Source organism: Gymnogyps californianus, chromosome 1 (assembly GCF_018139145.2).
Source record: "Gymnogyps californianus isolate 813 chromosome 1, ASM1813914v2, whole genome shotgun sequence".
In the NCBI taxonomy this organism is placed as follows: domain Eukaryota; kingdom Metazoa; phylum Chordata; class Aves; order Accipitriformes; family Cathartidae; genus Gymnogyps; species Gymnogyps californianus.
Genome location: NC_059471.1, coordinates 142,318,770 through 142,334,393, shown reverse-complemented (window position 1 = coordinate 142,334,393; position 15,624 = coordinate 142,318,770). Strand labels below are relative to the sequence as shown.

The 15,624-nt window shown below is 42.0% G+C and overlaps 1 protein-coding gene across 5 annotated transcripts in view; it reads right to left on the bottom strand.

The window, feature by feature from the left end:
- Positions 1–9,321, bottom strand: part of PACSIN2 (protein kinase C and casein kinase substrate in neurons 2) — a 64,831-nt gene extending 55,510 nt beyond the window's left edge. For 4 of the 5 annotated variants that reach the window (XM_050915871.1, XM_050915834.1, XM_050915862.1 and 1 more), the window contains exon 1: positions 9,229–9,321. The gene's annotated coding sequence lies outside the window, so the exon portion shown is untranslated. Of the gene's footprint in view, positions 1–3,715; positions 3,794–9,228 lie in introns of all 5 variants that reach the window. The other variant, XM_050915841.1, reaches the window with a different exon arrangement.
- Between the last annotated feature and the right edge of the window lie 6,303 nt (positions 9,322–15,624).

Sequence of the window (15,624 nt, the reverse complement as noted above, 5' to 3'; positions counted from 1 at the left end):
AGCTCCTTTACTGTAGAACAACTTTAGCAACAATGCTATCATTCATAAGGTATCAACATTTTAATGTAGTAACAGTCAGAGGATCTATAAATGCCAACAAATAATCATCTCTGAGTGATATGATTATTAGCTCTAAAATTAGAAATCAAAAGGGCTTAGGAGTCCAAACAAGCATGTCCAAATTAGCTTTTGTTCAAGAATTTTAAAGTATTATTTGGGAGGCTGTAAGTCATGAACTTCTAAAAAGTTCTGAATAATGGGGAAGTTCCAGAAGACTAATGAAAAACTATTGTCACATAAGCATTTTAAAAGGGACATAGTTTAGTAAAGACAAGTCAATCAAAATGGAACAAATAAGATTCCACTTGAGCATAACAAGTCAATAATTATTATTACATAGGTAAAAAGAAAAATCAATACAACCACCTTCTTAACAGCATCGTCTTTTTGTGAGGTCACCATCCTGAGTGATAATGACTATGCCGAGGACATTAAGTTTCAACACAGCATTCAACTTGCTACCACAAGGTAATCTGATTAAGATACAGAATGATACAAGCTCAGTCTGATATTACATTTATTTTAAGCTCTCAAAATACAGAGTCAAGAAATATTATGAAGCAGGATGTGTCCACCAAGCTACCACTAAGTATTTACCATTATTATCAGTAACCTCAAAAAAAGATCAGGAATCATGACTGATCTACTGCACAGCCGATTTAAGAAACAGCCTAGGGAAATAGTAAATAACAGAGAATACAGTGCTGATAAACCTATTTGGATTGTTTGCCAAAATGAGCACAAGCTAAGGATGCTAATTTGGAATTCACATTGGGCTGTACCAAGACAAAGTTTAATTTTCCTATCTCATAAAGATGGCCTAAGCATCAAGGTTGAAGAATTCTGAAATGGAGAGGAATCCTCAGTTAAATGTGCTCAATGAATTGTAGGATATAAACAAAGTGCTGTCAGGTAGGCAGCTAGAAGGATATATTATCTCACTACACATCAGAGAGACTACCCTGTTTCAGACAGCAGGACTAATCAGCCAACTGGGCAACTAACAGGGCTGTGGTGGACTCTACATCCATTCTTTCTAAATGGGAAGTTTTCTTTGTGGCTACATCAAATTGCAACAGGGATTCATTCACAGAAGTCCTATGGCTTGTCTTTTTCAGATAAGACCAGATGATTACAAATGGTTCCTTCCTGCATTAAAATCTATTAATCATTCTTTTGCATTTGTACTGTGTACTGTTAGCAACTGGATAATCAAACTACTTTAACATTTTAAGAGCAGCAGCAATTAAAATCTGTTTATACAAAAGATCATCTCTTTAGATGTCTATAGAATGTCAATGCATGATCCACAGATTAAAAAGTGCCTATTCATTAGAGCCATCTCCAAAACATGCTCCTGAGGATATAGCCAAAATTGCAAGAAAAGATGATAAGCAAGAAACAGAAGAATAGGAAGTTAATTCTAAATTTGCAAATAAGTTTACCTATCCTGCAGACACCATGAGTAGGGTACATCTCATTACAACACCTTAAAAAAAAATCTGCATCAAATCATTGCATGTATTAAATGAAAAGGCATAACTTGTGGCATAATACAACTGCTATCAAATTCATTGTTAGGCCCTGTATTGGGCTTGTGTGGCCAGGTTTTGGTAGCGGGGGGGCTACAGGGGTGGCTTCTGTGAGAAGCTGCTAGACGCTTCCCCTGTCTGACAGAGCCAATGCCAGCCAGCTCCAAGATGGACCCACTGCTGGCCAAGGCTGAGCCCATCAGCAGTGGTGGTAGTGCCTCTGTGATAACATATTTAAGAAGGGGGAAAAAAAACTGCTGCACAACAGCAGTTGGGAGAGAGGAGCCAGAATATGTGAGAGAAACAACCCTGCAGACACCAAGGTCAGTGAAGAAGGAGGGGGAGGAGGTGCTCCAGGCGCCGGAGCAGAGATTCCCCTGCAGCCCCTGGTGAAGACCATGGTGAGGCAGGCTGTCCCCCTGCAGCCCATGGAGGTTCATGGTGGAGCAGATATCCACCTGCAGCCCATGGAGGACCCCACTTCAGAGCAGGTGGATGCCTGAAGGAGGCTGTGACCCCGTGGGAAGCCTGTGCTGGAGCAGGCTCCTGGCAGGACCTGTGGACCCGTGGAGGGAGGAGCGCACACTGGAGCAGGTTTGCTGGCAGGGCTTGTGACCCCGCGGGGGACCCATGCTGGAGCAGTCTGTTCCTGAAGGACTGCACCCCATGGAAGGGACCCACACTGGAGCAGTTTGTGAAGAACTGCAGCCCGCGGGAAGGACTCACATTAGAGAAGTTCGTGCAGGACTGTCTCCTGTGGGAGGGACCCCATGCTGGAGCAGGGGAAGAGTGTGAGGAGTCCTCCCCCTGAGGAGGAAGGAGCAGCAGAGATATCATGTGATAACTGACTGCAACCCCCATTGCCCATCCCCCTGCACTGCTCAGGGGGAGGAGGTAGAGAAAAATCGGGAGTGAAGTTGATCCCAGGAAGAAGGAAGGGGCCGGAGGAAGGTGGTTTAAGATTTGGGTTTATTTCTCATTAACCTACTCTGATTTGATTGGAAATAAATTAATTTCCCCAAGTCGAGTCTGTTTTGCCCATGATGGTAATTGGTGAGTGATCCCTCCCTATCCTTATCTCAACCCACGAGCCTTTTGTTATATTTTCTCTCCTCTGTCCACTTGAGGGGGGGGGGGTGATAGAGTGACTTGGTGGGCACCTGGCATCCAGCCAAGATCAACCCAGCATAGGCCATCAATGATACAGTCACATTATACAACTTGTTTCACTTCTCTTTCCATTTAGGACTCAGTTCACTAAGACAGCATGAAAGTTTGCTTTAGGAAGTGGCACTATGAATCACAGGTTATTGGTTGATCATACTTTATCTATATGTGCTGGTTGTTCCTACTTTCAATTGACCCAGCTTTCAAAAAAGACAAAAACCTCAACTCAAAGCAAGAATGACTCGCAGCCCTAGAAGTTCTCTGGGCCAAAAAAACCCACTAGTAGAAAGCAGAATGGCAGTAAAATATATTCAACTTGGTGTAAACCAGTGGAAACACTAGTGGCCTACCATAATAGTAGACCAATACAAATAATCAATGAGATGGCAACAGTTCCAGCTGTGGGCATAAGAGTTTCTAAGAAATTTAATTGCCCAAAAGAGGACCAGCTAACCACTCAATTTATTTCTCACTGTATTTGAATGATACAGGACTGACAGCATTCTTTACATGAAGTTCTCTCCTAACACACAAAGATTAAAGAAAAGTTGTTTAAAGGAAACAGTTATCCAATTTCAGTTCTCACACGTAAAACAGAGTGCTCACACTTTGGAATGGAACCATCACCTCAACTCAGCAAGAACTTGGGAATAATTCCATTCAGTTAAGTTCACCCTAGAGCTTAACCAAGCTGTTCAATGGCTCCTTCAAGTTAAGCACAATTGTATGTTGCCCAGATATTAGATTACTTAGATTGGTTACATTATTTCAGGTAAATGACAAAACAAAAAAAGTTTTGAAGCTTTTTTCTGTAACTATTAAGGGACAGAGAGAACCCGAGGACTTTGGAAAAAAATGCTTTTAAAAATGTTATTCAAGGACTGTGGAAGTAAGCATGCCTACAAGTTGATGTATACATGTGGTTCCATTAAACATAAAGAGTTGCTTTAACATACCTAGACCTGTTTGCTGTAGATTTATCATTTTTCCTGACAAGAAAGCAGCGTTGTTCCACTCAGCAGTGATCCAGGTATCTGTCAATTTGCCAAGAAAGCCTCTATTAAGGGAGAGAATCAGAGGCATAAGTCAAACTAAAAAGATGTCCCGTCTGTCCTGTGACTCGTGGCAGATTATTTATTGAAATCAGTACTTCACATTACCCCGTTTAAGGACACATTAAGCATATTCACCCCGCACCCTTTATTTGACCTGTTAAGTCAGAAATGAAAAAAAAAACCCAAACACATAAGCTTAAAAGAATAGTGAAGTATGGCTGTGCATCTGCTATTGAGAACAAATAAAATTCTTATTTCAATATTCACCTACCATTACAATGCTAAGTAAGAAGTTCTGTGCAAGGTGTTTTTGGAACCCAGAACCCTTGGCTATGTTCAGAAAGCAGAGTTTGAGATGCTAGATATGGGAACTCTGCTAGTCCCTTCAGAGCTCAGTCAATACACACTTTTTGTTGTTACAATCACCAGCTGGCCATGCATCAGCCCAATATGTGGGGGAGATTAACATTCTCATACATAAAAATCAGATTTATGAGTCCTATTTGTGCTACTCATGTACACAATAATAATAACAACAAGACAGAAAGAATATCACACTTCTGCAAAATGACACTTCACAATGAAGATTACAGGAACACCACAGTCATCCAATTTTAATATTAGTAAACAACCCACTACTTTATAATCAAAAGCTAAGAGTTTGCAAGTACATCATGATTCTGTGACACATAAATCACAACAGGCATGAGAAGATATTTAAAACACATACTTGTGAACTCCAAGTTCACAGTGTCACTTAAAACCTGCGTGGTACCCATTCTCAGGGCATCTACTATGTCACATCTATAAGTTTATGTCAAAAGATTACATAAAACCCAGCCTTTTTGGTTTCAGTAAAACTGTTTGAAACAAATATTTAATAACATGATTTGACAGACTGCTCTTATTCTGACCATATTTGCTGTTATATTGTAGTCTGGTTTGTTATTCACTGGTCTAGAGCATATGATAAAAGGCAAAGAAGCTTGTTTAAAATTTTTGGTCTGTAGATGCCTTGAAATTCTTAACTTAAAGCAGAGTCCTACAGAAGCAAAAAGGGTTAGTAACATGCATTGGCCCAAAACCAAACACTGCAAGATACTGGTTTCCAACACTGTAAAAATATTTACAACATGTTGTGTAAGCCAGAACAGTTTTAAAATATTTGCATATTCTAAAAAGTTGAACCAAACAAACAAAAGTTGAACATCACTTAAAGCCTTAGAGACATTTTCTTTTTGCTTCAGAGCTCATTACTGTCCAGTGTTACAATATCCATGCTAGCTCTATCCCTATTTACTAATTAGGACTGGTTACTCTCTCAAATATTGACATATCCTGTCCACCAAGATTCACCGGCGTCTACCAATGCACACCAGTTCACAGTGGCTCAAGCAGAATCACTCACACTCCAAGGAGCACACATCAATGCAGATTCTAGACCAACACCATTAGAGAAATTTTGACTGTTCCCTTCCCCCAAGGAAGGTACCTTGCAGGATAGCACATAAAGGAATGACATTCAAGCCTCGTGACAAATTCGACTATGACTGTAGACTGGGAACCAACCTTGGAATACAACAGCCTTTTTACTGTCGACTTCAGGTTATTCTTCCCAACCCCAGTGAGTCAACTAGCCAGGTAACATTCATATTAAGTACACCATTCTATTCAACCACAGACTCAGAATACTTAGCTCGGTTCATCTCAGTACAGTTACATCACTGTTACTTCCTGCTTTCTTCCTTTTCATGTCCTGAGAACAATTCATCATTATATTAAGTCAAGCCAAAAATCAGTAACTAGGTTTAGTTGAAAGGAACAATGCCACTTCGTGAAGTTTTCTGGATTAAGACAGAATTTGAATTAATTCCTATGTTACAGAAAAGTTGTTCATCTCACAGATTAGTGTTCAATTTAAGCATTAGAGACTTCATTCCAGGTCTCAGGCAACGAGTAAGTCATTAAATCTTAGAATTTCTTTTAAAAAGCAGAGATCCCAAGAATGAACAAAACACTACTCCAGTGTATTAGTTTACATGCATGTTTAAACAAGTCTATTAAAAAAAACTTCAATCTGCATCTACCGTTCTCCTGGCTTATTGTATGAGAAGATGCAACTTTTTCCAGGACCTGCTACTCCCATATTGAGAAAACCATGCACCATCTCAGAAGCAGAAAGTTACCTTTTAGCTAATTTTTTACTCCCACAGATTGACACAAGCACGGGCAATTCTTGACTAGCAGCACCGCTAAGCATTTTATCCTTTGCCATTCCTGTGACAAGCACAGAAGTCTCTTGTCCTGCATTTACAGGCTACAAATTCAAGTCACAGTAACCTTTTGGCTCATTTTAACCACAATCAGGGAAGCACAGAATTGCCATAAGGACATCTTATGGCAACATCAAGTAGCTCGCTCAGCTCTAGAGAAGGAAAAGGTACCCATATGCTGTATAAACAGACCATGAGCACAAAACTTCTCATGCCTAACACTAAATCATCCAAACATGTCACCTGGTAAAAATAACAGGTTCACAATACTGATTTTCAGACCAATGTTCAAGTGCCCTGATACAACAAAAGAAAGCAGACATCTACCCATTAGAAAAATATATCATCTAGGTATTTTCTGAAAGTATTACTTACAAACATTCATAGATCAAAATGTTGCCCAGAATATCACTGCACAGTCAGAAAGCGACATTACTATAATGGTATTTCAAGCACTAAAGGAATAAAAAAGAAAAATTAGAAAAATACAATTAAATATACACACTACAAAGTAAAATGAATGTTTTGTTACAGAGATGACTTGTGGAATATAGAAACTCTCTCGTAAACTTATGAGAGTTAAAAAAAAAAAGTTAAAAAGCACTTAAGACCATCCACAAAGATGCATACGGCTAACATCAAGCCCAGCAATCATAAATGCCATCTAATTTGTCAGCTCGATATTAACTACTGCATCCACTTGCGGCACACCCTCTTCAAGATGAGAGAAAAAAACATTCAGTAAAAAAAAAATTCCAAACAATTTTGCCTATCAACCATTAATAAACTATTTCATCACTAACTACAACTGTGCTATGTATCTTCATTTTAACAGATATTGTTGCTTGATGTGTGGTATGCAGTTTAACCCCCAGGGCAGTTTTTAATGTTTATTCTAGTATGGCACTGCACAACACATAGACCCTGAGCCAAAGAAACTGACTCTAGAACTGTAAACTATGCACACCAAGGGGAGTTTGGAGCACTTGAACACTGAACAGCCATGCCAAGGTTAACACTACAGAGGACGAGGTAGCACCTGCACTCCTCTCCTGCTTACCATACCTAAGCTGTGGTATAGTATGATCAGAGATCTCTAAAATGATGCTGCATTGTCCTAATTAGACATGCCCCATGCACTAATACATGCTACTATTTAAGCTCATTCAGTCATAACTGGCAGAATATAACTCTACTATCTTTGAAGGCAAATTGCAAGTTTGACAAAATACAATTTCAAGCAGGTGCAGGTATGAAAGAGCAAGTACATTAGCCCTTGGTGCTAATAATCTTAATAGTTAAAAACACAATTAAGAAGTTTTGCCCATCTGAAATACAGTTGGCAAACTGTTCTAGTTACCTCTCACCTTTAAGGAGAAATACAAGTCTTCTCCGCTCTGCTCCGCCCCGCCCCCCCCTCCCAAGAAAGCAATGAAGCAATGTTTTTCTATTGGTCTCATCACAGACATACGAGAATGATCTTTTTGCTGCACTAAAACCAGAATGAAAACTCAGTTGCTTACATAATGCAGTCTTCACTATTACTATTATAATAATGCACTGTTAATGTTTTTACCTTTTCAAAGTAGTGGAAAGGTTTTGTCTTTAGAGAAGGGCTGAACAAATTCTGGAATTAAATCCAAAGTAGCAAAAGGGAAAAAACTCCCCCTGTAGCAAGAAAAAACAGCCTTATGGGAACCTTTCAAGCAGTCTGTTATGAGATCGTGGCATGCAACAGAAGAAAACAAAAGCATCCAGCACATGCAAAGGCTCATCTTCTACCCCAGTCTGGGTCAAGTACAAATGATCAAACTTACTGAAATAGGTACAGGAAATGTGAGCAGTGGTGTGTACTTGTTTTAAATTATCCTAACTAATCTATGGTTTTAATCCAGAATGGCTACCAAGAAAACTGGAAATTTAAAACTGCAACATTACATTTAGTTTTCAAACATTCAGTTTACAAAGGACAGCATGTCACTCGCACCCTTCTGGCTTCCTTTACTACTAGGGCAAAAGGATGAAGCCTCAGAAGACTGAGTTTATCAGCTTCTGAGTCACTCCAACCAGACTTTTCCCAGCCAAGCAGCTGGGAAAGATGAATACAGCAAGCCAGGCAGACACTGTAGATACCCAGTCTTTCTCTAACCAGGTAGCCTCAATGCACATAAAGAGACTTCTGTCTCTCACACAGACGTTTCGCTCTGAGAGATGAGGAGATTCTTTCCACCAGCCAAAAAAGGGAAAGTCAAGAAAGAAGAAGGCAACGGCAAGACCAAGAAGCCTGACTTAGGTGGGTCATTACCGGTACTCAGGAGGCTGTGAGCCGTTTAAAACCTCACTCTCCCCCATTGAAACACCTCCTCCCACCAAATCAGCATCGTTACCTGCCATCATCCAGGACGCCAGGATTTCAAAGCCGGGAGGAAAAACCCAATGGCTCAATTTTAGGTCTCTCTCCTCGCTCTCTTTTCCTCCCCTCCCAAACCCAAAGCCGTCACCACCACCGAGTGGGTCACTAAACTTCCCCGACCAGCCAGCTGCTCTTCCCTCCTACAGGAACCGAGCCTCCCCACAGCCAGTGTCGTCATCCCTCGCAAGCCCCAGCCCTGCCCTTCCCCGCCAAGCGCCGTGCAAGGAGAGCTTCACCTTCCCCGCGCCCGCCGGAGAGGAAGCCCCGACACCACCGCGGGGCTCGCGGGCCTGCACCCCCCCTGCCCCCCCCGTTCCCTCCCCGAAGCGCACGCTCCCCGCGCGCTCGCTGCTCCTCCGCGCCGCCGTCGCGCCTCGGCACTGTCACTCCCGTCCGCCGTCCGCAACCCCCCCCACCCCCCCCCCCCCGCCTCACCGCAGGGGCACCGAGCCCCCGCCGGCACCCAACGGGGCCTTCACGGCACGCCACCCGCCCCGCCCCGCCCCACGCGGCCTGACCCTGCCACGGGGCACGGGCAGCGCCGGCCGCTGCCGCCGGCCCAGGCGCGACGGCTGAACCAACCGCCCTCCCCGCGCCCGCCGGTGGGACCCCGCCGCCCGCCATTTCGCACCCCACCCCCCAAAAGGCTCCGACGGGGATCTAAACTCCGGCCTCCGCCTCAAGCCTCTCCCTGAGGGCAGGGCCCAAGACGACGGCACCGCCCTCACCTGAAATGCCGGGAACTGCCCGTCTCCTGTGCCCGCCGGCGGCGAAGGAGGGAGGGGGCTGACGAGACGGCGAGAGAGCGCGGAGGAACGCGAGACAAACCTCACCGCTCCGCTCCCCACCGCACCGACTGCCGCCCCCCGCGCCCGCCTGCGTCCGCCCGCCTCCCCTGCCCCTCCGATTGGCGGACGCCCAGGCGCCTCCCGATTGGGCGAGGGTGAAGGGCAGGCTCCCGCCCCGCCGCTGCCCATTGGCTCTCCGCGACTGCCAATTAACGCCGCTTCCTAGTCGATGGCTGGCAGGGGCGGCGGGGGCAAAGGTAGCTGGCGGGCGGCGAGGGCGGTGGCGGTGTGCGTCCGTGCTTCGGGCCGGCGCGAGGTCTCCAACGGCTGTCGGAGGCCGTTACTGCCGAGTGCGCCTCGGGGTGGCCCGCGGCCCGTCCCCGCGCCGGTCCTGCGGGCCGAGCCCCCGGCTCGGGGGGCGCCTCAGGAGGGGGTTCTCGCCGCTGCGGCGCGGCGGGGTACGCCTCTGCGCCCGGCGGGGCCAGCGGCTGCTACCCTGCGCCTGCCGGGCAGCCTGCCCGCCCCGACCGGCTTGCCGAGAGGGCAGCCGCTGTGTACGGATAGATAGGTATATACGTGGTCGGAAACCGCTGACACTAACGCTGCGGAACGTGGCAGGGCGCGACGTGAATAAAAACATTGCGTCTATGTCCCGCTTCCACTGCGGGGGTGCGTGAACGAGCAGAAGATTTTATTTCCCGAAGCGGAATTTGACCGAGCCGATAGATCCCGAAAAGTGAGAGGGACTTTTTCACGCCCGAAAGTGTTGAAGGCTTTAATTTCCCTTCTGATCCCGCGGCAGTCCCGCCGTGTAACGCAGTGCCCTCTAACACCACAATGCGGCAACGATGGTGCTGCATTTATTACACTTCTCCTCTGGCTCCTGTCTGTCAGCTGAAGCCGCGTCTTGCTGGGGGAGACAGCGCAGGACTTCGCGGGCTTGTCTGTCAGCTGCATTTGAGAGAGAGGTGGCTCAAGGACAGAGGCACCTTTAAAATAACATTGCTGATTTGGTTAAACCTCTGTGCGCGAAGGTACGCGATACTTGAATAATATCACAGGCGGAACTGTTATTCCAGCCCTTGCCTATCTTTCAGACTTATTTGTTTTAGACAGAGGATTATTTCAAGTTCCAAGCAGCAGCCATCACGGTAACCTTATTTCGTCCCTTCAGCCTTTGCCTTCTCCTCCACCAATTTCAGCATTTCCCTCCCATCTGCCCTTCTCATCACTGATCTGCCTCCAGCATTGTCCCAGGGGACAGCCTGGTTTGAGGACAGCGAGAGCTCTGGATCATTGGGTAGGGCTGCAAAACAGTCCTAAGATTACTTTCCTCTTGGCCATGTTTCTTATGCAAGTCTGCATATAATCAGCATAGACGCCAAGTCTTCCTGTACTCTTTCACTAAGTGCGTGACTCATTAACTTAAGGAGTTTTAAGTTCACTGGGAATTTAGATTAGCTCAGTAGGACTGTGAGACCATAGCACTGGGATAAATCTTACCTTCTGAAGAAATGTCCTTAAAAAATTGATTTGAATTAATTGCGATAAACGTTACTGTGAAATTTGGTCAGGTTGGTAAGCTTTCTAAGATTTAACATGATTTCTCCATTCCCTAATCTCCTTTTCTTCTCTCTCCTGTGTTGAAAGTTGAAAGGTAAAAGTTCACATTTGAGAGGAGGAACCTTGAAATTTATTGTTTCTTCTCTCACTTCTGACCACAGATGTGCTTTAGTTTTCCACACAGTCTGTCTCATTAAATATGAGATCAAGCTTTGCATAAACCAGCTCTCTTTACAGGAGATTACAAATGATACATATAATCGTAAATACAGCTCTTTCTGTATGGACACGAATCAAGCTTCCGTTTTGCCTAGAGCATTGTCAAAGCTGGAAATCCTCCCTGCCAGAACACTTAGACTTTCTTCAACCTCAACATCAAAACAGTCATTCATGTCTTTGTATGGTCAAATAATGCTCAAACTTGTTCAAAGATTGAAGAAACAGAACAGGAATTCGCTGTAAATCATAGTGCTCCCTGGTAGAACCAAGTTCATATTGTGATGAAAGGGAATTCCATTTCAGTAGAGGACAGAAGTTCAACCTGTAGCTGGTGGTGGACTGACACAAAAAAACCCCAACTATTCCACACAGAATTGATTGAATACCACCTTGTGCCCCAAAAATCACTTCACTGTGCACAAAAACAGTGCCAATCACATATATGCTACCACCTGTGAAAAGCAGGGCTCACTTTCTTATATTAGGCCAGTATGGGGGCAATGACTGTAAACGGAGCAAGAGATGTATATTCAGGCCCTGAGTCTGGTTGCAAAAACTATCAGTCTCTTAACAAGGAGGGAAATAGGGCCTTGTTCTTCAAATCAACTGTTCCCATGCATGGACTTTGCTAGGCCTCTGTATTGCTTATACATTTTATATATATAAAATATATACATCTTATTATTATATATGTTACATTATAATATGTATATATACATTGTATATATTTTACTATATATACATATTTACTGTATTTACATATATATTAACTATATATTTTTAAAAATATATATATTTGCATATAGGTACTGTAAATTTAGCCCTCATGTCATAGTGCAAAGGCAGTGCCATTGTTTTGGGAGTCCTCTTCATATGGAACTTGAACTGTTTCTGCCTTCCAAGGGAATGGAGGGTGATCAGAAATGAGTAATTTACACAACATTTTTGTACTAACAACTGGATTCAGATTTTAATACAACTTGAGAAATAACAGTTGTGTTTTCCAACTTTTCACTTAAGCATCTTTATAAATCTATTAACATCTTTATAAATGCTATGAAACATCTTTACAAATGCTATGAAATTATAATTTTAAAGATAAAAAGGTAAAGGCAGGACTATTAATTGGAAAAAAGAAAGTTCACCAAAAGACAATTTATATGAACATTTTAATTTAATATTTGGAAGTTTCTTGAGGCACCACTTTAGGGAATAGTATTTTCAAGCGGCTGAATATTCTCTTCTGGTTGCAAGATGTTCGTATGCTTGTTACATTTAGACGAAAAATGCTTAGACACCTTTGGAAGCCAATAAGACAATAACAGCTATCAGAATTTTAAAAATACATTTTTAATTGTAAAGTTTTTCCCCTTTTCCAAGTGTACCATTTGAAAAAATTCGGAAGCAACATTATTAGAGTCATCTTAGTCTACTTTTTGGATCAACACTATTGATCTTCCTGTGAATGACCTCTATACACGAAAGCAGAATTTGTCTGCATTGGGGTTAATACACATGCTGGTGCAGTAATTTGACTTCATTACTTACAGCAACATGGTTTAATGTATGTATGAATATATACAGGCTTGAGGCCACATGCACTGAATAAATACATACATGTACTTGAAAAACTGCTTGGGGAAATATACCTCAGTGGTTAATAAAGTACTATTTTTTTCCATTTATAAAATGTAAATTATCTTTATGCATATTCAAACACTAAGTTTTTCTTGTAGTGAATTAAAAGAGATTAGTGGTCTAATCATCAGTCATGCAACCTCCCAGCGTGATGACACTATTATGATGCCATAAATAATTTACTGATATAGTGAATCATACTTTAACACATTAATAATTTTGATTTTAGTATTTTGGTATTTTTTTCCTAAATATTAAAGTTCAGTTGTTCTCTCAACATTTTCAGTTATATTCAGAATGTGACATCCTGGGAGAGATTATCTCAATCTTTTTTCTTAGAAGAAAGGATAACAGTCTATGCAGCGCTGCTGGTGAGCATTTGATTTAGACTGTTAGGAACAGGACAGGAAGTTTCGGGGGGGGGAAAAAAATTCCTCTCATTTTAGATAAGTATCCCACGGTTATTTTTACTTTTAACACAATCTATTTTTAAATATGTTTCTTGTGTCTTCTGCTGTCCTCACAAATTCCATGTGTTCTTTTAAGCACATTAGTGCTTAAGTGCTTAGTAAAGAAATTCTGTCTCTTGGCTTGACTCAGTGCAAATTTTATTGGTGTTTCTTGACTCTTGCAATAACATTTCAGCATTCTCTTCGGAATGTTTCTCTCTAACTAAGAAAGCCCAGATGTTATATATATTTATTTATTTACACTTTAAATCTAAATTTAAATCCTGAACCATATTTTGATTGCAAATGTAATGCCCTTAGTGATTATATATGCCAACCAATGACACAGAATTTCAGAATATTAAATTTAATTCCACTCAAATCAATCAATTCCACTGTTTCACTGCCCAGCTTTCCCTGTAAAGAACTTTTCACATATAAGACATGTTCTTGTCTGAAATATTCTTTATTATCTCCTTGTTTTTCACATTAATGTTTTTAATTAGTGTTTCATACTACCCAAACTTTTCTATTTCACAACAAGTGTCTATGATTATCTCAGATGTGAATGATATGCTTTTAATAGGTACAAAATTTGAGAATAATTAAGGCATAGAAGACTCTCTGTCAATGGTAAAGATATCTCTATGTCATCATAACATTTGCGAAAGTTCTGGCTATGGACTGCTTCAAGTATGCAGAGTTTCTTTAAGCTTGCCTAAGCTTTGATGGCAACTTAAAAAAAGTGAAAAAAAAAATACAGTCTAGCACAACCAACTTCCTACTATTCAGTAAAAACAATCCGTTTTTCCAAGACACTAATTTATGTTCCTATTTCCTCTTAATAATCCAATTTTTAACAAAATTGTGGCTAAAGTCAGCTTTTCCCAGCTATACACATTTAATTTATTTTCTGCAGAGAATACAGGAATAAAGTTTTTGTTTGTTTTTGCTAAGGAACCCTACAGGTTAGCATACCTAGCTATGGACACCAGTGTTATATTTTGATACCTACGCACCAGATGGCACGGAGTCCTTCCCACTGACCTGAAGGCTTGAGTGAGCTATTTTAATAAAGCAGGCACGAAACGTAAGTTGCCTTCTGTTTTTTCCACATAAGTAAACTGAACAGTAACTACTTCAGAAACAGCACTAGTTTATAATGACAGAGTAAAGCCCTTCCTTTACTACAGATAAACGAGCTCTGCCTGACATGTTCTGCTGCTGAAATGCAGGACTGTATATCTTCTGTGAAATGTCTATTGTTTTGCTAAGTTTACAGCAGGAAGTGAATCAGGAGACGGGGACATTTGAGGCAGAAGTTCTATTGTAAAGCCAACAGCAACAAAGTAGCTTTAGAGATAGTACTGTTTCTTTTATTCTAATTAAGTTCCTAAAGCCATATAAAGAAGCTATTCTGTGGGAATCTTATTAATTCCTTCCATGTCAAAGAATTAATAGGGAGAAAGGTTAGTGCCCAGGAAGCAAGCCCCCCTATTCAACTCTAGCAATAAGTTCCTTCTACGCTGATGTAATTATAACAATTCCCGTAGCTGTTTAGAGCTTGTCTATTTAATTCTTCATACAATACTGTCATTATGCCAGTGATCGCTTGAGCATATGAAGAACAGTATTTTAGGACTGAGATGCACATTTATTTTAGCTCTGCCTGGCAAGTTTTTACACTAGCCAAAGTCAGAACTTTTGAGAACTGTTATTTCTGATTTATTTTGCTGCACTGAAAGCGAAAACAGTTTCTTTATCCTACAGTTAGATACATTTGGAGGATGACTGGCCTAGGGCCATGGTTAGTTACTCAGAACTAAGAGCTTGTCTGCTTGCAGTCACTCAGATTTAAGCCCACTTAAGCCCTCTCAGTCAGAGGTAAAACGGTCTTTAATCTTTTGGAGAATTAGGCTCTGGCAAAAAGAGCTACCTTACCTTTCTATGAGAGCATCCACGCGAGGTTTAATATCTTTTATTATACATGTTAGCATCACACCTTTAGTCAATTCCCCTTAACTCCTATAGTAGACACGTGCCCCAAGTGGCGTACACATCTCCCTAATCACCTCAGTTCCAGCTGATAGCACAGCATGCCCCAGGCTGTTATCAGTTTGTACACTACTTTGTACCATTAGTTCTGTCCTACTACAGCAATAGATTTAGTTAAGGACGCAGGAGTGAAAAGTTTAAGATTTTATCCCCGAGTAGGCAATTAAAGTTTTCATTTCCAGTTTCTCTTCCTCCTTACCAGATTTTCACCTTTACCTTTCAAGGCCATGTACAAACAAGCATCTCAGAGGGTGATATCCACATTTTACCCTCCTCCTCCTCCTCCCCCAGAACTATTAGCTATGACTGCTTTTGTTTCCTTGTCATCCTCCTGTTTCTGAGTCTGCAGACAAGCTGCTTCATGCACAGAGCAAACTCTCATTCCAGCTAACACAGAACATGACCCTTTCCT